Genomic DNA, 24,553 nt, shown 5'->3' with positions numbered 1-24,553 from the left:
TCATCCTATTTTTGGAAATTAGATGTACACAAAACATCGTGAGAGTAGTAAGGCATTATTGTTATTTCATAAATCTGCATTTCATAGACTAAAACCCCCCAAAATATCCTTATTCTATGAAAGTGAAAAAAATTAGAAGGAATAAAATATAGTGACTGTTGCAGAAAGAACATTCAACTCTTTCATGACAAATAAAAATGTATTTAATAAGAAAAAATAAAGAAAATGCCTAAAAAGGCCTCTGCTTAAGTATGAATGACATAATATGCCTTGAAAATACAGACATCAAATTAGTGTTAAAATGATAAACTGATATGTTTAAAGATAAATTATTGAAGATCCTCCCTGTTGAAGACATTTATTTCTCCCAGGAATTTTTTTCTCATAGTATTTCCTGGAATGAATTTAGCCTTTGTGGGTAGTAGAGGAAATATTATGGTTTCATACTTTAGTGCTGTAACATTTACTACCTTTCTGAAGTGCAGTTCTTAAATCACCATGCATGCAAACAATTGTGCTGTAATAAAAGCTCTATCACAGTGCCTTAAATAGGCTCAAATTTCATATTATGAATTATAAATATTTAGCTATTATGAATGATAAATGTTTAACTACCTATATAAACATAGCAACATTTTTTTTCATATGGACAAAACAATTCTACCTGTCTGAAGAATTATTGTTTTAATTCTTGTGAGTGGGTTTGGACTAGTTTGCATCAACTATTCTTGCAATAATGTGCCTTCTCTTTTGCTGTAGGCTTATCTCTTATGTACTTCTAGACATTCTGTGTTTAAATAGCTATAATGGGTCAGCCATGTTCCTTAAAGATAACAGAACAGGTAAATGTTTTCAGGCAGAAATATGCAAGAGATATCCTTCTTAAAACATAGTGTTAAACAGTGTTGCCTAAAAGGTGAAAGCAGCTCAGCTGACCTTTGATTTGGATGAAGATGTGGAATGAAAAGACCCCAGAAGAAAATAGCTGGGTTAGTCCTAAATGGATATAAAGTCATTGTCTGTATTTGTAGACTCTTAATTTGAAAACAGTCAATTGTTGCATAAGAAAACCCCTTTTTAACGAGAAGAAGTACTGAAATAACAAGTAGTCTTTGCCATACTGATTGCTTTTGACCAAAACAATGGCAAGGAAGGTCAATGAAATTAATATGCTATGTCATGTAGGAAAAGGGGATTGCTGCATCCATGTTGTGCTTTAGGAATGACACTCCCCAGTTTAGTGCTTCCACTGAGACTCTCCAAAGCATACTGCCTCCTGCTTAGTCCTTCCCCTCCTGCTGTGGCAGGCTGGAAAGAACTGGAGGTACAGAGGGTGAAAATCATGGGCTGAGATGAGAACAGCTGACTGGAAACAAGGAGAGCAAATGATTCCCAGTGCTTGCTTGGCCCCAGCATTAGCCCACTGCTCCCTTCCCATAGCTGAAGGGGATGTGCAGGGAAGCTGGAGAGGGGTCTTTTCATCAGGAACTGCAGTGACAGCACAAGGAGTAATGGGTACAAATTGAAAGGGGGAAATTTAGCTTAGATGTCATGAAGAAATTATTTATTGTGAGGGTGGTGAGGCACTGGACCAAGTTGTCCAGGGAGGCTGTGGGTACCCCAGCACTGGAAGTGTTCAGGATCAATGTAGCTCTGAGCAACCTGGTCCTAGTGGGAGGTGTCCCTGCCCATGGCAGAGGGGCTGGGACTAGGTGACCTTTAAGGTCCATTCCAATCTCTAGGCATTTTATGATTCTGTGATTTTTCAGGAGAACTGGCAGGATTGCTATGATATAAAAAGGAAGCTCTGTGAGAATAATGTGTGGTCTGAAGGACTGAGTATTTACCTACTGTGAACAGATAAAATAAACAGGTTTTGCTGAAATGTTTGAGCAGGATTTTATGAAATAAGTTTACTTGTACACATGTCAAACTCCAGCTCTGATAGACTGCTTTTCAGGAAAGGAAATAGTCAGGATTCTATCTCTGTCTTCAACTATGCCTACGAATTCAAGGCACATCATGAAAATCATGCAGCTCTTGCTATCAGTACCTTTGTCAGTGCTGTGTGCGATGTAGTGACTGCAGGTGATCTTGAATTCTATGTAAAGTGATTCTATAATTTAAAAAGAATCCATTCTGCAATACCAGTTCTATGTGACAATCACATAGGAAATCTGTAATTCTTTTCATTCATTTTTGCGCTGGTTATCCTATGCTGCAGGTAACTCAAGTAAACATGTTCAAGGACTTTTTGTACTTTCAGAGGTATGCAGGTTTTCTGCAATACAGTTTGTATACATAAAATATAATTCTTACTTTCCTGGACACACTGTGAATCTTCTTTTCCCCCTCTAGCTGTTTAATTCTTATGAGGATTGCTAATATTTTGGGACCACTTAAAAAGGTGTGATATTTAATTTTCTATTAAGAAGAGTGTTTTATAGATAGTAAAGGTCCCCAGAGTGTCAATTATCCACTCATTATACACCAAAGTGAAATTTAAACTGTTAATTTTCTTCCATATAAACTAGAGTTGTCTTTCACAATTTTTAATTTTCTTCTACTTTTATATAGCAGTCCCATTAAATTCATAGAAGTGTGACTAGATATTTTGCCCTAAGGTAAAGACATAGCTCTAGTTCTATTTTTTTTTCCACTTTGAAAAATATTACAGAGCTTGAAAATAAAATGACCCTTGTAGAAAACAAACAAGTAAGAAAACCTGGAAAGTACTTTTGTCTTTGACAATAGTGCTTCTAATCTGGAGTCAGTTTTAGAAAATTAATTTCATGTTTTCTCAAGTTGTCTGAGAGTCTTCAAATGCCACATCTGAAAAAAGCAGGATATGTCAGGAAGTTACTCAGATTATTGTGATCAAGAAGTTTATATAACAGAAGGCTTTGCAAACTTAATCAACCTGGTCCAATAATAGAATGGAAAATGTTTTCCAGAAGTTTTAAAATGATAGGTGATGATGATTGTCCCTTTGCCATATCAACTGTTTTTTTTCACTTATTTCACAAAAATAACTTGTATGCCTTTTTTTCACTGGGTCTAGTAGTCTCATTCACATGTGCAAAATTAACATTCAAATGAGAGAACTACATTCAGAAAATGCTGTATCAAGTCTTCCCCTCTACTGAGAATAATGCAGACAAAGCTTAGTGTAGATCTGGTCATATTGCTTAGGAGTAACTGCCTAGACAGAAGCAAAACTTGCTGGAGTGAAGTTTGTTTCCTCCATCTCCAAGCACAAATTGTACAAGTAGTTGTGGTCCTTTTCCACTTGTTATGGTGTTCAGACTCTTCCAGTGGTTTCTCATCTGCATGAAAGGACAGATGGCTGTAGCAGTGCTTCCAGCAAACCTCTCCAGTCTCTCTCAACTGTCCTGTTTTACTTCTTCCTTATCCTCCTTTTTAGTCCTTTTTTTTTTCCCCACCTGCCCAGAGGATTCAAGTCTTGGATAAGAAATGGAACATGCTGTATTTTAAATTGTTGACTGTTCTGTGGTTCTGACATTCAAATTTAAGAGAAAGGACCTGTGTCCAGCGGTCATTCTCCGGCCTGAGAGAAGCACCAAATTTAAATGCAGAATACAGTGTGTGGGCCATTGCTTTGGATGTAATTGACTGTGCATCAGATCATCCCAAAGAAAAGATAGCTGTCTCCTGTCATGAAGATAATTTTGTCAAGAAGAAGAGACAGAAAAAAGGCGTATGGGTGTTATTTACTAGAGAAAAAGAAGACAGATTGTAAGTTAATGGAGGAGTGTGGAAGTTACATCCTAATAAAAGTTCCTTTATGAATCTTCGGTGTTTGGTATACAATAAAGCTGTCAATTTTTCTTTCTAGCTTCCTTTTTGGAAGGTAATTGATATGCAAAGATGTCCCCTATGCATCATTGGATGTTTTTTAAGTTTTATGGATTATTTGTTTTCTGGAATTTGATTTTTGTCTGCTTAGCGATAGGTTAGCACAGGATTAAGTCAACTACTTTTCAGGAAATGAAAGAGTCAAATGTCAATTTTCTAAGTATTTATCATGAGATTTTGGAAGCATAATAGCAGATCTACATTTCTAACTCAATCACAATTAATTTTGTTTGGTGCTTTCCAGACTTTGGGGAATTTGCATTTAATGATGAGTTTAGTTAATCTGGGTAACATTTGAATGCTAGGAGGCATCATTCTGATATGATTTTTCTGCCAGTATAGATCAAAATGATTAATGATTTATTGTTTAAATGTCTTGATAGGGTAATATGTTGCAACTGGTATTACATGGTTTCTGTTTTGTAGTAAATAAAATTAATTAATTGCAATTGGTACTTTAGAAAGATATTTCTTAGTGCAAAAATTTTTTTTAATAAAGGGCTATTTAGGTGGGTGTCAAATGTGTTCTTCCTGAAGAAAGTATTGTGGTATAAGACCAGCTAGCTGTGTGTTGCAGTTTGTTTGAGACTGACATTGGATGGTGATTGGTTCAATGGAATAAGTTGTGTTTTTGGATTTTCTGTATATGTCAATTTTGAAGTTGACACTCTAGATGTTCATCACAATATCTGTGAAAGTTATAATGGTATAGGCATATATCACCCTGAGAGAAGTATGATACTTAGTTGATGCAGCAAATCAGTGATAAAATACAGGCTTATGGTGAAAATGTTGGAAATATGTCCCACAGGCTTAGCGAAGGTTTGGTGATCCAACTGTTTTAAATATCTTTGTCATGTCAGTATATTTTGGGATTCTGTCAGTATATTGTGTGTTGATTAGGAGGAGGTGATTCTTAAAGGATAATTGTGGGTTAAGTAGAAACCTGTGTATCTGGACTGAACTGTGAACATTTTGTCTTGTACTCATGAATGCTCCTGGTAGATCCCGATGCCATCTTTGTCTGGGAGTCTGGTGCACATACTGGTGGTGATATTCATGCTGCCTTGAGGGGTGAAAAGATGGGTTATAATGCATAACTTTTCTGGAGAAATTTGATGTACCTTGGAGAAAATTTACTCTTTGGTTTATGAGAGAATGTCTTTAAGGATGGTTTTGATGATCTAATATTTTCATAAAGCGATTCCCATAATGACATTTTTGTGGGTGTGTTAGTTTAGATAACATATTAATATCAATATGGTGGGAAGAAGAGAAGGGTTCCTTTTTTATTTTCAATTTTTTCCCTGGAATTTATGGAGAAGTAATTTAACTCTGATTGTGAAGTTAAATAATTATGTAGGTCTTTCATTTTTGAAGCAAGTTCGTAGTAGAAACTGTCAGAGGCATGTCAGCCTTATTAATGCCGTCTCAGTGGTTCAGTTACTGTACCTTGTACTCTATCTGCAGGTTTAAGGTCTGTGCTTTGGGTGTTAAAACCTGCATAGATTTCTTTTGGGCAAGAGACAAATAGAAGATGAGGGGCTGTGTATCTTCTAATGTTAATTGCCTAATATAAAGGACCCAGATATGATTACTTTGTCTATTGCATGTCCGCTCTTTTTTTTTTTTTGAAGAGATTGTCATGATGGGCAGTTTTGGTGAAGGAATGATTTTTTTTTTAAAAAAATCTAGTCAACAAAAAAATCTAACACAAAAATGTGTTGTTTAGATGCTTCTTAGAGCCTCATTTGCAGAGGCAGAGTTCTTGTATAGTGGTAATTTAGTTAAGGGGACAACAGAAAGTGTAAATGGTACCTCCATCTATTTGTGGATCAGTGATAGCTTTGTTAGTGATGTTTCTCCTCACCCAGCTGTCTTGATGTTGAGATTGCCATTGATGTCTGGTTGATACTGTATAATTCTGATGTTGGCTAAACTGAACTGTTTTCACGAGTCTTGGGATTGCTTGCTCATTATGAATTTGTTGGATTTTGTATTTCTTCTTTTACTTGAAATCTTCTAGAATTAGGTTAAGGAGATATTTCTGAGCATCATCCTTTTATTGATATTTGCATATTGATATGCATTTTTAAAAAATGTCAGTTTTTATTAGATGCTAAGATATAAAGCAGTAGTCCTGACATATATTAATGTGAACTTTAAGTAAGAGTCATCTTTCCTTTCAAGAAGTATTGGAGTAGTCAGAAAGGCTTTGTTTTTACCCTCCTCTTCACCTTATATTCAAAGCTTAAAATTAGTGTTGAAAAAGTAATTGGTATTGAGCAGCCTTTAGGTTCTAAGGAATTGGCAGGTATGACATTAGTTTGAGGCATAAAGAGACCACAGTCTTTGAAAAATGCATCCTTTTAGTAATGTTATGAATGCAATTGTTGGCAGATTTCGACAGCAGCAAGTTAAATAGCTATGGCCTTTCTAATAGTGTCACTGTAGCCAAAAGGTTTTAAGGGAATATGAGACAATTTGATCAATGAAAAGGTCAAAGAAGAGGTTCATTGGGTGGAAAATTTTAGGCTTTTTTTTTTTAGTATGACTTGGATGAAAATTAACACATAATTTTAGAGATTGACTTGAATGGTAAGAGTGCTTTGAAGTTAAATATGCTGTAATTGCTTCTTACTGGTGTAATTTTGATTTATTATACCCATTAAGGAAATATTCTTGTTCTTCTGTTCTTTATATGCTTTTTGTACCGCGGGTACGGGAACCAGAGGTTGAGATATTAAAAATTTGAGTGAAAGCACTATTGGCAAATGCCCCATTTTGAATGTGCTGCTATGAATTTTTAGACTTAAAAGTGAAACCGTGTTTCTTACAGTGCTTCTTTAAATACAGTAGCTAGTGAGTTTTCTGTCCTTTGCTAGAAGTAATCTCTACTTTGGGATAAAGTCATGTCTGGAATTATTAATTCAGGAAGATCTAAAAGAATCTCATGACAATGTGTGCTAAATATTAAATGCTTAGGATATGAAGGATTGAAATAGAGAAAAATATATGCTGAAATAACATGATGAAGTTGAACTGTCTTTGTGTAGCTTTCATAAAAACCTCCAGTTTTTTATAGTTTCATGAGAAATAACATTGGCATTCAGATCTTCTAATTCCAGTGTGAGTAGTAATTTTCAATAATTTAACTTTTTAGGTAACGTTCTCCATATTTGAGTGCACTGTTGCAAGCAAATATTTGTATATAAGCCGAGGAGTGCAAAGTTGCTGTGGTGGGCATCTTTGGAAGGTGAATAAATCAGGCCAGTTTCAAATTTCAGAGCACCCCTTTGCTTGGCTGATGCTCATTAGCCATACAATTTGTGCTAATGGTTAGCTCTTGCTCATTGTCAATCATTATCACTAAGGAATATTTCAGCAGATGGTCCTTAATGAGCATCCAACAGGAGCTGTGCGGGTCCAGCCCCTCCAGTGGGTGCTGGGTCCTCAGTGCTGGTGGATGTGGTTTGCACTGGATTCTGCTGGTGGGTCTGAAAGCAGCAGAGGGGAGAGTGCTCTGCTTCTGCTGAATGAGGTCCACAAGGTACTCAACAGAATTCCACAGAAACAGGATTTATTTGAAATAGTGTATTCAGAGAATGAATGGGTTTTGGGCTGGTTGGATGAAACCGTGGAATAATGAAAAAGGTGTTTTGTCTTTCCAAAGGTATCACAGTGCAGTGTCAAAATTTCCATGCCTATCTTCACTTAGGCATAGTTCATACAAGCTCAGATTCCGGTAAGAAAAAATCCTATGTACTCAGAGGAGTAAGAAGAGATGGTATTTAGAGTTTTGACATCTGGTCTTGCCTTCAGCTATTCAAGGCTCTAAGTATAAGAGCATTACACTATTTCCTGCTTTTCTTTGTTGTATTTGCTGAATGCTTAACTTGAGTTATCCAACATTTTTTCTTTCAGAGAAACAGATTTTAGATTATTGGCATCTTCTTTATAGCAGGAAAGGGTTTGCTTTTTTGTTGTTTTATTCACTTTTTTCTTGTTCTTGTTGTTTTTTAACATAAAAATCAGGCACCAGATTAAAGTTGGTATTTTTCAGCCATGAAATCAAGTTTCCTAAAAGGAGGCCTTATTCTCTGAAAATTTACAATCTTAGAATAAAAATTTACAATCTTGATGTTTTCCCATCTTCTGGTGTTCATTATTTAAAAATATAAGGAAATAATTGAAAATTTTAAGTAGTCAAATGAGCATAAAATTTCTTTGTAGGAATAGAATACACTTATTTATAAGGAAGCAGTACATTTACAATTATCAATTTGTTTCTACACAAGGAAATAAATGCATTTTATATAATAAATTGGCATGGAAATAGCGTGGTATCAGTTCTCATCTAAGGTCAGAACACACCAATTCCCTCCTAGGCTTGAACAAATATTACATGAATGAGGGCTCTTGTAAAATGTTATGCTTTGAAATAGATTTCATTAAGGGTTTCTAGTGAAAATTTATTTTTTTCCTTTATGCCTATGTCTTTCCTCAAACTAATAATGGATAGCTTATTTGCATATAAATAGATTTCACTATTTGCTGAGGCAGAGACCTAATACATTTCCCTTATTTTTTTTTCATGGCCATTGTTAAATAAGGTAGAATATTGCAGTGATCAGCAGCCATGAATTGTAATAATTTTCTTGGTCAAAACTCCTTACAGTGCTTCACTTTTGTGAAGACCTCAGTTTAGATACCACTTACACTACCAAAACTATGATACATCTGTTGCATCTGTAAAGGTGATTTTCATGCTGTCTCAGAAATACTTACTGATAGATGCCAGAGCTGGGTACCTGTTTTTAATTAACACCATGGTGTGTATTCTTGCCATTTCTTATCTAGTAGTATGTGGATATTTTTATAAGGGAAACTTCATGCTATAAATTAATATATTGGAGTTGTCTTTTTTTTTTTTTTCCTGGATTGTAGTGATCTCATGGTCTTAACTAGTTTTGTTTAAATTAAAGAGTTGTGTTAAACAGAAACTTTTCATGGTACCATTCTGATATGCATCAAAAGAAATAAATTTTAGTTATACTCCATTAAGGATGTGTGGAACCAGAGGTAACTCTATGATTGACTTTTATTTACTGAGAATAATGGTCAAGTAAGCCTTGATTAAATCAGTTCACAAATTCTAAAAATCCTTTTCAAAATGTACAAGGCTGCATTCCAGATTCAGATGTATCTTCCAGAAAATAAGAGTGAAAGAAACTATTCTGTACCATGGTATAACCCCAGACCTACATGCAGGATTAAACTCCAGGTTTATTATTCTATGCCACTACTTGTTCAGTAGCTGCTACTTGAAAATGCTGCCTCTAAATGAAGTTCTGGCTGTACACTTCTTTAAAATACTCTAAGAGAAAGATAAACTGAGTGACTCAAGAAAACTACTCAATGCTTCTTGGACAACAACTTCCTGAGTATGCAAATATTTTAATTTTCGGTGTCCTCACCAAGAATGAATGAGTTCTCTATGTGTGTGTACATTCATGATGTAACTATGAAGGTGCTTTTAGTGGTTTTAACCTGTGTGCCTGGGAGTTATTTTGCCAGCAGAGGTCACTCAGGGTAAAGTGAACAATTGCTTCATATTTTAAGGAAGACAGAAACTTCATTAGGAACCGTGAGATGCATATTGAAAAGCACACATCTGAAAAGCACCCAGGCAGCCTACACTTGCTGTTCCTTTCCTTCAAATCTTTGTTGCTTCTTATACTGAGAATTAAAGATCAAGCACATCAAAAACTTGTAGTCTTAAAATGATGTATCTGGGAACATAGTGAAATGTTGGGCTGTGTAAGGGTGGTGATTTTTTTATTGAGATTTATAAACCAACACAATAAATATGCAAACTTTATTTCATGTATTACCTTACCACAAAGAGGTAGCTTTCTTGAGTCATTCTAGTTTTTTGAACAAAGTCTGATCAATCACTATTAATTAACAGCTTTGTTAAAGGCCAGTAAGTAGTAATGGTTACCTAGAATTTATCGAATCATGTTTTTTTTTCTCCCCCTGCCTGATGACTCTGTAAATGCTGCTGTCATACCAGATTTTCTTATTGTATATATTTAATGACAGCTGACAATTTTAGTTACAAATGTATTTTAAAACAAATTTCATTCCTGTTACTTGTTTTGAGGCAGTTTTTTGAGAAGGAGGGTCTATTCCCCATGTAATCTGAATACAGTGAGTTGAGCAGTGAGGCTGAGAATGCATTGTAGCCTGCTGTGACGAAAGGGTACATGGCAGGATCTGTTTTTATTTGATAATGATGAGCAAGCAGAAAATGCCTATCATGCTGTCAGAGCTCAGGGACTCAGATATTTTTGAACTGAATGAAAGTAGCTGAAAGGTGATAAAAGCAGAAACTGATGTTGCTGTTGCATTCACTTTTCTAAATAGAATTTCCTTTAAAGGCATCATCAAAATAAAAGTGAAGAATCAGAGTTGTAACATATTGCAGTTGTCACGAATGCTTTAAATATGGCATGACTTTCCTGGACACCAAGCAGAAAATGTGCCCAGTTCTCAGTCCACCAGCAAAATCCCCATTATCACCTATCTTTAAAAAAAAAAAAAGTGTAAGGTTTTTAATGCAACAAGACTAATCAGGTGATTGTTTAAGTCATTTTGAAGGCGTTTCTCAAAACATTTGATATCAGAATATTGTATGGTGTCTAGGTGAAATATAAGAAAAATTATTTCAGTGCTATTAACGCTACTTTTGGTGTTCTCTTTAAATGCAAATACTTAGGAGGCTAAAATCTATTTCACTCCTTTGGGACATTCACAGGAGTCCACAGACTTTTAAGCTCATACACAGCTGAGTTGAAAAATTAAGGAGGTAAGAAATAAAACTAATAAACTTTTATCTATGTGTCTTGTTTTCTATAACTTTAATCTTTACCCAATGTAAACAACTTCTGAAAGTTAAAGGAAGCATCCGGCATTAAGAATTACTTTCTATTTCATTTAAAGTTTAAGCAAAAGCCATAATAGGTCTGTGGAAGAGCTTGCTACAGGTGAGAGAACTTGTTTTCCCTTTTTTTAGTCCTATTGCCATTTTCGCTTGGATGTCTTGGTTATAGTGTTCAAAATTTTTAAAGTTGCAACCAAGTATAAAGGATTAAATATTAAGAATCAAAACAGTAGGTGTTTGTACTCTGTATCTGGTATTCAAAGAAACAGAGTGCTGTAGTTTTCAAGTGGTTCAGTGAGAAATACTGGATTTAATTCCTACTTGAGACTAGATAAATGCAATATATGCATGTATCAACAACAGTTTAGGTATTCCAGAGAAGAGTGAAAAGAAAGGGATTGGAAGTTGGACTGTGAATGGGCTAGGAGTGTATTCAGAAATATAATGCTCTGGTTACTGGTAAACCTGTATATTTTGCATTTTTAAGTAGATGATAATAAGAATGTTTCTGTTTTTTACTATAGAAACAGCTTATTACTTTTCTTTGATATGTGACTCTATATTCTTTCTTCTTTTACCCTCTTTGTTCTTGGTGAACATAAAAATAATTTACATTAAACATGCAAAATAGTAACAGTTTCAGTCAGACTAGGTCCATAAAACTATTTTCATTGATGCATATGTTTAATTGTATCCAGCTACATTTCCACACACTGGAAAAGAACTAACTCTTTGAGATGCTTTTACATGCTCCAGTCCCTAAAATTAAAACGATGAAGTATTTTATTTTAAGTGTTTTCCACCAGGAATTCAGGAGCCTCTTAGATTTATGAGTCTGGTTTTTATTTTTCTCTCCTTTCATACTCTGGATACAGAGAGACTGTAATGGCACCCCTGACTCTTCCAGTGCTTTGGTAGTCAGTGAGCTTGACTGGGTTACAGAAAGAGTATTGTGGTTAAGTGGATATCCTCTTTCAGCTTCTGGAATCTTTCTTCCACTGCTTGCAAAAGCTTACTGTGAGGAAATATGATCTTGCTACCATGTTTCTAGAAAAGAGGGCATAAAACCCCTTTCCTACTGATGTTTAGAAGCTTATACCATAAAAATGTATTTTTATTTCTACCTTTCCCCAGTATTTTTGTCTGCATTCATCTAGAATTTAAGCATGCCTCTCCTGTGCGTTTATAATTACCACATAATTGGAATAACCAGAGACAATATATGTATCTATTTACCTTCACAGCCTAAGCAGAAAATTATGAAAGATGTGCTCTGCAGCATGTTTAGGGGTTTGACAAGTCAAGGCTCTAGTGAAAAATGGTTCTTCAGCATCTTCCTAAGCTAGAATATTATCTCCTAAGCTACGGAAGGATCCCTTAGATGAGCATAAAAAGCTTTAACCTTGAAATGAAGAAGATTACTGGCATAGTCACAAATTACAGAATTATCCTTTGTAAAACAGAACAACTCACTTACAGCCTTCAGCTTCTCATCAGTAGAAAATATTAAAAAAAAATAGCCTTGACACAAAAATCATGCAAATAATTGTTGCAGAGTCCTTGCCACATGGGGAAAGAAAACCTGCATTCACTTTCTGCTTACCATACCTACCCATATTCATGGGTAGATGAAAAATGTCCAGCCTTCATCTTTTCCCTGAGCATCTCCTAATCCCTCTCAGATGTGGGAGAGGAAGGAACGCTCTTTGCTAGTGTATTGGACCCTACATTGAGCCCTCTCAGAAGGGAAGACTTGACAAAAACCAGAGGGAGAGAATACTGGAGTAGAAGACAATTTTGCTATATACATCTTTAAAGAAAGCATTTATAGCACTGAGTCCAGCAAGAACTTCCCAAATTACACACTGGAAAAGATGCAGGTCATATGTACAGATGTAGGGACTAAGGCAGCCCCTGAGAAGAGAGGGTCAGCCCAAATTCCTCATATTTACTTAACTGAAGCAGTTCATATCATTATTGTTCAGTAGTGTTTTTGAACAAATTACCTACCTTGTTGAAGGGATGATTGTAGCCCCAACTACATCCTAAAAATAAAAGGCTTCAGGTTGAAATATTTAAAATTATTTTTGTGCTTAGTTTTCCTGGTAAGGCAATGTGTTGAGATACTTTTTTTTTTGGTAAAGACTTTGGAGTGGTTTGATATTCATTTTACTAATAACATTCAACAGTTTTTCCTGTAATACTTTTTTATAGTCCTGAAAATATTATTGTAGTTTTCTTATCATAAAGAAAAATTAGATCATGCCAGTTCACAAATGTTTTGTATATGTTTCTATGCAATAGTCTACTTTACTTCATGTTTTATTAAAATTTAGATTAGTTAGTAATAAGTCTTTGTTATTTTGAATCTTGTTTTTATCCAATACATCACTGTCAGAAGTATTAGAAGAATAAACCACCTGCCTCTTAGATGTGAATATATTATCTCCATTATGCATTCATTTTCACATTTCTTGCTGCTGCATCAGAGTTTGGGGAAAGGAAGATGAGAATATATCCGAAACACCACTTTTCAAAACTCCCCTATGAAATTGCACTTGACCGTATGTCCTCTAACACACTTTTTTTTATGCTTTGGAATTCATTCAAAGCAGATTTTGGTTTTAAAAGTGTTTGTATAAAATGTTGTAAAAGTAGCTACCAGTAATGTAGTTGAACAAGTGAAGAATATGTGGAAAACAAATTCTGGTCTCATTGCAAAGAAAAATTCATGCTTCTGAGCTAGTTTGTATTTTAAGTCTATTATTTGCAAAAGTAATAATTCTCCAGACCTCTTCTAATGTATTAGAATGCTCAGAGTGTGAAACGAGAAACACAGATTTTCATTTGAAATTACCCATTCCTTATGTTCTCTGCTTTTTTTTTTGCCTCGTAGCATTGGTTGACATTTCATGGAGAGTCAGCTACCATAGGGCTGGAAATTGTATAATTACAAGGATCACCCACTTTTCTGATTTTTTCCATTACATACCAATTGTGATGCAGACATATTTTTCATAGGTATTTAATTTCTAATGAGAAGTTTTTATTCTTCATTGACCTGTGGTTAAAGTGTGGCATTTTCATAAATAAATGGAAGATACTTTTGACATAATTCAGCTCAGAAGTTATGCTTGATAAGCTATGCAAGTCTTGGACCTGTGTCATGTGAGTCACAACATAATTTAGAATATATTTTATGATAAAAAACTTGTGTAGTACAGAAAATGCTTAATGTTTTTAAACAGGTATAATATAGGAATAGAAAAAAGATTACGTCAAGTAGCATGTCAAATTCTGTATTTTTAAATTATTCAAACAGTGACAGTGGCTTAAAAATAATAAAGTTACAGACTAAAATAGTCAATTAAAATGTTTAAATGTATTAAAACTTATATGCAGGCTTTGGAAAAGGTGGTTTGTTCTTGGGTTCTATAGCTTGTTGGGTTTGTCAGCTTGTTTTAGGTTGTAAAGTAAGGTCAAGATAAATTATAAGAGCAGAATACTTGTCAGGTACCAAAACACAGATGAATGATATTCAAAACTTGTTCATTAGAAAATGTGTTCATGTTCTATGGATGGACCTAAGGAGATATTGATCATATGATGGTCTATATTTTTCTTTCTATTTAGATTAACCGTGCTCCTGACACGCGGTCACTAAAAAATGGGATTCTGATCCTTTTCTAATAGACTTCATTTTTAAATGGAACTCTGCATGCAGTCATTTCCTGGCACTGTCTAGGAAAAACAGTCACTTTCATTTTTATCTCAGCAGTGTTTGGGAGCCCTGACCAAGGCTCTGTTGTGCAAGTTGCTCTACAAATACACTAGGTAAAGATCACTGAGAAGATAAGTGTTACATGCCTGGGCTTGGATGTAGATCTGAGAATAAAATGGAAAATAAATTCACAGTGAAATTCCAGACTGATACTGACAAATTGACAATTATAAAGGGACGATTTCCTATCTAGTCATCCTTGTGTAGTCATCTCCTACTTTTATGATAAAATTAATCATGAAGCTTCTGTCCTTCATTAACTACTCAGTGTAAGAAAAAACACCAATTCCACATTAAAGATAGAAAGAGTTGCTTGGTAACATAGCATGAAGTGGTTTGCAATTATGCAAAGCAACATAGTATTTGAATTAGAAAAGGTTGGCATGACTCAAAATTTTTCCAGGTGTTATCATAAACATATTTAATATTTCTCAGAAGCTGCAAGGCAGCAGAGTACCTGCAATAAAGTAGATCTGAAGAGAAAAAGGGCCTATGGAAAGGGCTATTGTTCAGCTGCCAGACAGGGAGAAATTATGATATATTTGTAACCTCACTGACATACTCTTTGCAGTTCAGACACACTATAACTGCTCCTTTGCTTGTGGGTTAAATAATAAGCAGATGATTTGTGATTCCAATGGACATTTTAGGCTTTTTAGTGTGGCTTCACAGGTATATTTTTTGTATATCTTCACAAGTGCTTGGTCTTGAAATTCACACTTACCTTGGTACCCTTTCCCTTTCCCAGCTTGTACTTCCTCTCTGCAGGGCTTTGCATCGTCCTGTGTATCCACAGACTCAGGTTCTTGCTGTTTTTGCACAGGTGGCATTTAAGACAGACTGGCATTAAAGTTACACATTAAGAGTGTAGCAGCTCCTTAGCTGAGGACTGCTCAGATAATTTAAGAGGGAAAACTCGTGTAATCTGCTAAGAAGCAGAATGTTTCTGTTTATTTAAGGAAAAGAAATTTGATTATGTGGTGCAGCAAGAAGCATCTAGGGGATGAATTGTAGGGTAAATGAATGTTTCAGTGCTGAATGTGGTCATCCATTTAATGTATTTGATCATGCTGGGTTCCAGGCAGGACAGGCATTTTGTGTGTTCCGGTGTTTTCCTAATATACAATGGATAAATGTTATTTTTCAGATACTCAATGGTTTTCTGCTGATGGAAAAGAACATAATCAGGAAAACAAATTTTTGCTTCCTTTGAAGAGTGCTGGACAGAATGTAATGAGTGGCTTTTGAACTCAAATTAATCCTGCAGTGCTGCTGACTTCAGCAAAGCTATATTTTATTCTAACTGGATGTTTGTGTTTTAAACTTCTTTGAAGATAGCAAAAAAACCTGATTTGCTTCTGATTTTAGCTTTTAATCTGATTGATGCTCCCCTTGCCGTGTAAAAATAAATGGTCACAGAATGCACACATATTTCAATAATTTTTAATCACAATTTGTAAACATTTTATCTTTCATTAGAAATAGCTTTCATAACTTTTTATGGCAATTTAAATGAAGTAGTTCCTATGTCTAAGTTACTGAATGATTTGCCTTAGTGTATTTGTGTTATTTACCAGTCTAGTGAAGTTCATCAAGATGTTCTGCTTGATTCTTCTGCACTGATTGGTCAGCATCACTGACTTGGAGGAAATGTGATGGTGTGTTCTAGTGTAAACCAAAATCAATCATTTTTCATTTTCTGTTTCATTGTTTGTTTCAGATGTTATAGACTGAAGTGACAGCTGTAGTAATTGCATTACAGATGTAAAAGGATGTAAAGAATAAAACAGAATTAAACTTCCTTCTTGAAATTTGGTCAATAATTTCTTAATCTTTTCCCTTGTAATTTAAAAAGTCAATAATCTGAGGCAGAGGAACATATTAAGTGCTATTGGAATAGGAGGATTTTCTTTTTTGAAGATTTTAAAGGTGGCCTTGTCACAAGAAGGTGATACTGTTTTATAAAGTAAGCAATAAAGTAGGAGTATCTATTTTTAAAAGAAAGAACAAGGGGCAGTTCCCCTTGGAAGTTTGGTATTATTTTTGTTGACCTGAGGGAAGAAGATATTTATCCTGATTATGCCCCATAGAAACCATTAATGCTCTTTCTACTAATCAGAGGACTCCTAAAATTTACAGCAGCATTCATAACATTTAGGGAGCTGACCAGCAACAGTAATTTAATAACTTTGCATGTGTTTGTGTTTTGAGAACAAAGAGTGCTTTCCTTTTATTTGAGGAGGGGTGGGAGTTGGTGTGAGTTTTCCCTCCTTTAAGGGAAGAATAATTTACTAAGTTTACAGGAGGTTGAGATTTTGCCTTAATGGAAGTACCATAGTTAGAATTTCCCCTTGATTTCATAATGTACACAGATTTTTTTATCCTGTTTGAAGAAATGAATGTGTTTGTATAGTGTCCTTAATGAATAAATTTGTGTTCATGGAGCACTTCTGAAAGAAAACATATTTATAGGTGTTTAGATTTTTCAATATGTGTTTTAAGAAAGCTACCACAAACACCCCAAACAAAATAACAAAACTGTGTTGCGTGCACTCTTTTTTCCATTATTAACGATTTTACATGATATTTGTAAATAATACAATTGAATATGCTTGACAAGCCTGAACTCAATTTTTCTAGTGATGCTTACCATTGGGCTAGCCTTTAGTACCAGCTCATAAGAATACTTCTGGAGAGCAATCATTTTCCTTCTAAATGCATGAAATTTGATTAAATAGAGGTATATTAAATCTCATTCTAGTGCGTTATTGTTCATCTCATTGGACCCATAAACTATGTGGTTTATGTCTCAGTAATGTGCTATAGCTCTACTTCAGGCTGGATCAGAAGAGGACAGAAAACTTATCTGAAATACATTTTTCTGCAGCACTTGGGTGAAAGGCTTCAGTTAGAGTTTGAAATCCTGCATAATGGCAGTACAGCTACCTGCAGCTATTAGAAAGTATACTTTGAAAACTTTTTTTCCACAACAGTTAAACTGCTTGAATTGATGGCATTTTAGATTTTGTACTGCTGCAGTGAAGGTCTGTGATTTTTTTTTTGCCTTTTTATGGAAATTATGTAATCATGCTGCTATGGACCATTGGTTTTGACTTCAAATAGTTTCAGTAAGGATTATAGCAATATAACTGATGATATTGCTCTGTATCCAGACTTTGAGCGTGAGTGCATGGGGTGGTTGCTTAGAGTGAGGAAAACAATGACTGGCAAATCATACAAAACTCCTGAGAGTCCATATGTTGTGCTGTTCATGAAACTGAAATTACAATGAACTTTTACTAATATCTGCACTTTCATGTGCCCTCTAAGAATAATTGTTTGGTTAGGCCAAAGGTTTGTAGCTCAGAATCCCTTCTCCAGCAGTACTTAAAAGCTGGTAATCTAAGGAAGCATGCAAAATTGGGACAAGTAAAGAGCATACTTGTGTGAATCTCCCAATCTCTCTAATAATTTACATCTCAAGGAGATTCAACACATATTTTGATGTGCTTTTTTCTCCTACCTTGTGCTCCTTGCTTTGGAACCTGTGTGAACTTCTCTCAGCTACAGCAATCTGGCAGAAGGGGGTTCTGCAGCATAACAATTCTCTCCTTTAATAGCTTTCAAATTCCTTAGCTCCAGTTGCTGCTCCTCAGGCCCTTTGTTGGAACAAGCAATAAACTTCCTTACCCAGCCTCTGCATGCCTCTTATGATTCTATATAACTCTACTGTAACAGTGGCCCCAGTTGATTGTTTTTCCCCTTATTCCTTTCCTTCCTTTTCCCTCTTTATGGAGATGAGTCCTAGAATGTTTAGTGATGGTTGTTGCACATCTCAGGTCAGCCTTGCTGCCTTTCTCTGAAATTCTTCAGGTTTTGTGTGTCAGTACTGCTGAAAAATTGGAAATAAAACAGTCCAAAATTTCTCCTTCTGCAGAGCGTGGCCATAAATTTCATCTCGTCTTTTAGACCATGTGCTATTGGCAAGTTGTGCTTGGAAATTTTTCTGGACATCTGTCTCTAGAGCACTAACCACTTCCAGCATTAGCTTCAGACAATTGTGTGTAATTTTCAGGGTTGAGACTATCATAGCAAGACTTTGATAGATCTGCTACTGTAAAGGCAGGGGAAGGCCTGCTTTGCAAGTTGGTGCTTTTTCTGTGCATTGTATTGGGACATGCAACTCTTGCTTTTGGTGAGGTGATAAGGAAACCTTTATTAAAAAATCACGTGGATTCTAATCCAGAATATAACAGTACAGAAGAGAGACAGCGTCATCAGGGTTCTGGAGAGATTTTTAGGGAGTACAGCTGAGGGGTTTTGTTTGGTTTGTTTTTGGTTTTGGAATACTTAATTATCGCATTTTCCCACTATATTTTTTGGTGGAAAAAGCACTGCCTGCAACAATCCTGGAGGATTACTCTGCTGAAATGATACTGTAATTTATAAATGGAACAAAATCAACCACAGCAGTACTATAATCAAATCATCATTTGTTGTTTTCTGTAATTAAATTGGTCTCATAACTATAGCTGGTTCTGCATCATCTCCTAAGAAAACAGTAGCATTGTTAAAAAACAATAAAAGCCTTGTCACTTTGTCCAGTAATTTAATGCATTGAACTATTTATGTTTCAAACTATCTTGGTAGGAAATCCCATTCTTCAGGTCCTTTTTTTAAAAGTAACCTCTAGTGACTAGTTGTTTAGAATACATCCCTAGCCAAATGAAAAGCATTGCTTTGGAAAATAGATGGCTCCCCCTGGATTTGTAGTGGGGTGGTTATACAGTAGAATAATAAATATGCTGTCTTAATCATTAATTATTGAACCTTGTGTTTTTTTTTTCCCTCTTGTTGTAGTAAATCTTTGCATACACAGTTCTAAGAGGAAATCATCAGTCTGCTGCATATTAAATTACCAGATGCTATAATACTATTTAATACAGCCTTTGACTTTCTGATATTTTGTGTTGTCAGAACTGCTGCGACGATCCACTGGTTTATTTTGGCTGGTCTTGTGACTGCAGAATTCTAAACATGAGCATTAATAAGAATCCTTGTATGAATATTTTGAGGGCCCTCAAAAATTAATAAAGACTGTTAATAATTCTTAGCATTTTTTGTCAGTGTTAGGGAGTTATATCCAGTCCATCAATGCTAACACTTACTTACCCCTGTGTACTGGTTTTCCTAATAGTCTCATAAAAAGATTCAAATCTCATTATATTTTCCAATGATCTCATTAAAAGCTTTTGAAAGATCTTGATAAAAGTGTCCATTGGTTCTCTTATGTCCATGATTTGGCATCCTCAAAATATTCTAGTAGTAAAACCAGCACCTGATACAATTAGAGAACTTGTTACTTTGTCCCTCTTTTTTGTCTGTGAATTTTTAAACTGTTTTAACCTTGCTGACCCAGGATATCTAATGCTGAAGTAACAGCATTTACAGTCTCCAATTCTGAGGTTATTTTCAGTGCCTTAAAAAACCCAAAACAAAAGAAGAAAGCCTGAAGGAAAGAGATCCAGCTATTTCTCTGCTAGAATGAGGGACTAGAAGCAAAACCTTTTGGACCAATTTCCCGGATTTGGACCAATTTACCGGATTTGTCCAAGGTGGATGGGCCACCTTTACTTAACCCGGAAAAGGAGCATATATAATTTATATGTGATTGTAATTTAGAATAATTTTTGCACTTGCACACTAATCAGACGTTTTGTTTTATGACAGCATATCCTATGCATTAAAGTGAGGACAGCAAGACAAGCAAATGAAAAAAGCTTGAAATAAAGCATTTAGCTGTCAGTAAATCTGTGCTTTAGTACTTTATTTGGCTGAATATATATCACAAATTTTCCATGTTTTGCATGTTCTTCACATGTTAACTATGTCATGCATATGTAAACAGGCACATGAAAGGACATTAGGAAATACTGTAAGAGTGGAAGGGAGATATCTGACTCTTTCAGAGGTCCATAAAAAAGTTCCTATGGATTTAAAAAGAAGAGATGTATTACCATTTCCATACATCCATCATTCCTTCCAAAGGCAATCAAACCTAGTCCTTGACTGTTCTATCTAACTTGACTTCCCTGTTTGATTTCAAAGACTTTCTATAAAGTCAGCAGAGATGTAGAAATATCTAAGAGGCAAATCTATCCCATATATGTGTTTATTTCAGCTGGCATGAGGCATTCTTTGCAGTGGCGCAAGTGTCTCTACTGACTCAGAACCAGTGTAGTGACATCCAATTTATAATTGCACAGGTGAGGTTAGATTAGATAGTCACAATCTGTGTTCCTGATTTCAGTAGAATATAGTTTTTAATATAAAACTTGTAAGCTACTCCTATCTCCATAGACTGTGGGACCTCCAATATGATTAAAATTAAATAATATATATGCACATTTATTGTACTTTTGTATGCATACACATGCACACACCCAACTAAACATTAGGATTGACAAAAATGAAAGGCTGAAGAGTAGGCTTATGGTTTTGCCTGGAATGTAGGGAGTGCCTGCATGTGAATAATGCTTAGGTTACTTCAGTAGAGATTTCCCTGTGTACAAGTATAAGACCTAAACCTGAGTTCTTTACATCTGTAATCACTGTCCTTTTTAAAACGTGGAAGTTGGACAACCTCTACATATGTCCTTATGGAGGTAATTTGTGACCCAAAGAGTCAGTAGTTTTTAAATTGCTACCATTGGTGCAAGCACAAATGTAAAGATTCATGGTAAGCTTGAGTGAGCAGATTGGACATGAAAAATGTCATTTCAGTTTTGAGGGTGCCCTCAATGTGCTTTTTATCTACACATTGGCCTAGGCTGTCTAAAGATTAGGAATTTTCTTCTAAAGCTAAAACTCTTATTTTAAAAGTAACAACCTTGCTTTAATGTAGTTTAATCTGGTGGATTTGATCTGTAATGCAGCCTATCCAGTTAGGATTACAGCTGAAGTTTGCAAGAAGTATGAGAAACATGATGACAGTATGTTTTAGGTAAGGAGCTTCAATGGATTTAGAAAAGAAAATGATCTGCTTAAAAATCCATATTTTACAAAATTCAGCTCTATGAAGTAATTTCCCTGTTAAAATGGTAACAACATAAAGATGCACTACTTGTTCACATTTTACCTTGGCTATTTGACTTTGGCAGATTAAAACATCTTCTGAGGCATGAACAATGAACCCCTGTTCTTCCAGAAATGTTTGTTTTAATTGGCTTATAGATTCACATCCTGATGCAAAATTAACTGCTTCAAGCCCAGGTTGCTTCCCACATCATGTTGTGGTTATGTACCCTATATTGAAAATTGGAAATGTAAATGATCCCTGAAGGGAGTAAAATATATACCAGAGCAACTACAAGACTTAATTAAAATATGCCTTCAACCACTCATAAACACTATTGAATTAGATTTAGACAGATGGGACACATTATTATTATCATTATGGGCAAAATACACTATCATGACAATGAACATTCTCCCTCATCTCATCTCCCTTTGTAAAGCTCATACCAATAGAAATCCCCAAGCTAAACTTTGCTGTAATAAATAACTTGTCCGTAAAATTTTATGGGATTGCAAAAGCACAACAAAAGACATATTGTTTAAAAAAAACCCAAACAACTAACCCACAAAGATAGGAGGAGTAAATTTTCCAAATCTTGTAAAAATTTATCATATCATCACATAGCAATAATTGCTGCAAAGATGTCTCAAAATTACAGGAAAACTTAACAATGGTCTTTTGAAAAAAAAAAAAAAAGAGCATAGGCGGAGGTATTGCCTCCTTTCTTATCAAAGAAAAAAGGATTAATATCCAGATTTTTCAGCTGATTGTGACTCTTTCAAGTGTTTTCAGCCCAAGGTAGACCTGGTACTGCTTGTCTCAGTATTTTTGGACTGGGATGAGAACAGTAAGCTTTCATGATTTCCCTTCGTTTTAGAGGCAGACAAAGTGAAATGACACAATCCTGAAAATCTGCTTACAGTCTTTGGCAGAAAACAGGCATGAATAGCTTTTAATTGTAGTAGTTCCATAATTTGAATTACTAATTAGTTCCATTAATTTAAATACCATGGAATTTAAAAGAATGTGGGGAACCTCCTTTTTGCCACAGCAACTTTTGGCCATATTAATTACGAGGGTCATTATCAACATGAGTTGTCCTGCTACTATGAATTACCATGAGAGTTTAAGTTTGCAAATATTTACAAAACTATTGTGTAAGTGCAAATGCATTTTATATACATTTACATATATGTATGTATGTGTATATATATATATATATATATATATATATATATATACCCACACCTACATAGCTGGCAAAATGAGTTTTAAGATGCTTTATCTTTTCCTTAGAGCCATTCAGTAGTAGTCTGTGAATTTAACATCATAACAAAGAAACCTGTATATGGCTGGAGGCCAGAGGTAGTTTGTTGCTCTCCTTTAGTCATTATTTGCAGTCAAGGTGCCTTTCAGGAAGAAGGGATGACAGATTGGTAATGTCCCCACTATCAGATACACTGCCATGGGATGCACTTGTCAGGGGACAGCGGGAGACAAAGTGCAGGGGGATACAGGTGGAGCTCTTCCAGCATTGTAGCAAGATGGATGCACCTATTGTCACTGCTCCCCTGCTTTTCTGTAGCCATTAGTATGACAGTGCTGTAAAGGATTACCTGACATAAGACCTGTTTTGAAATTTTTCTCTTTCTTGAACTTGTCCTTTGAGCTTTTCAAGAGGATATAGTTGTCTACTGCCTCAATACATTGGTCTTTTTGGTTCAAGCTCTGCTATGCTTGTACTGGCAGAAAATTTGATGTGCTTGTAAGAGAAGAAGGTAATGTTCAGGTTAAACAGCTGTGTTAATGGCTGTGCATGGCAATGCTCTGTTACGTAATAGTGGTGCAGGTCAGGAAGATATTTATCAGGGTGAGGAGAATTGTCAATATAATTTAACACATCAGTTTACTGTAGCAACATACTTTGCATGCTAAAGCTCTTTATTTTGCTTATATATTTCCCTCTGGATGCACTACTCAAAATGAAAAAAGAAAGAGTTCACTAGTTCTGCTTGAGATGGTGCTGCGTATCATAGATCATCACTGTGCATTACACAAATTAAGTGCACTGGAATCGAGAGCAATCCATAACAAAAGGGCCAGATCATGAAAAACTCATTGTGCTTCCATTCTAATAACTGCCTGAAAAATATTGAGTCCTTCAGAAATACTTTTGAATTCAATTATGTTTTCAGGCTTTACGTTATAGCAGCTCATCATCTCATCAATACAGCACATGTGGGAATACTCCTAGAGAAATATGCTAAATTGTTTGGTAGTGTCCACAGAATGTTGTCATATTTCCAACAGAAACTGTCCTCTTCATTCAGCAAAATATTCTCTTACCTTGGCAGGTGTTACTGGCAGCTACAAGTATTTATGGAAATGTATTTAGCTTTTGATTTGAGATTTATTTTATTTACTACTTTTTCTCAATCTGATGGTGTTTGCTTTCTTAGGTCAAGCTGAAAAAGAAATTCTTTCTTAGCTCACTAGCTTACTAGTAGCTATGTCTTTTTTGGGGAAAGGTGGCCATTTAACCTTTTAACCATTTAACCTCATTAATGCTGAGACTTGTTCATAAGTTTATATTCAGCAGAGTTTCTGAATACATAAAGAATTTTCTATATTTCTAATCCTGGAACATGCTCTATCAAATTTACAGATGAGATAGTATGGTTTTAGTTCTAAGAATTTTGCTTCTGGTTTAAACCAGACTAATAAAAGAAAATCCTACATCAATGTAGAAGGTAGTATTTAATGGGTGTGGACAGAAGAATCTGTGAACTCTCATTTTTTGAATCTGTATTTCTGATTTTACAAAAATTTTCATATAATAAATTTACTCAAGCTCAAGGTTTGTTAACTATGT

Source organism: Zonotrichia albicollis, chromosome 5 (genome assembly GCF_047830755.1).
Source record: "Zonotrichia albicollis isolate bZonAlb1 chromosome 5, bZonAlb1.hap1, whole genome shotgun sequence".
NCBI classification, from domain to species: Eukaryota; Metazoa; Chordata; class Aves; order Passeriformes; family Passerellidae; genus Zonotrichia; species Zonotrichia albicollis.
The sequence above is the reverse complement of the archived record's forward strand: the minus strand, read 5'-3'. Positions refer to the sequence as shown.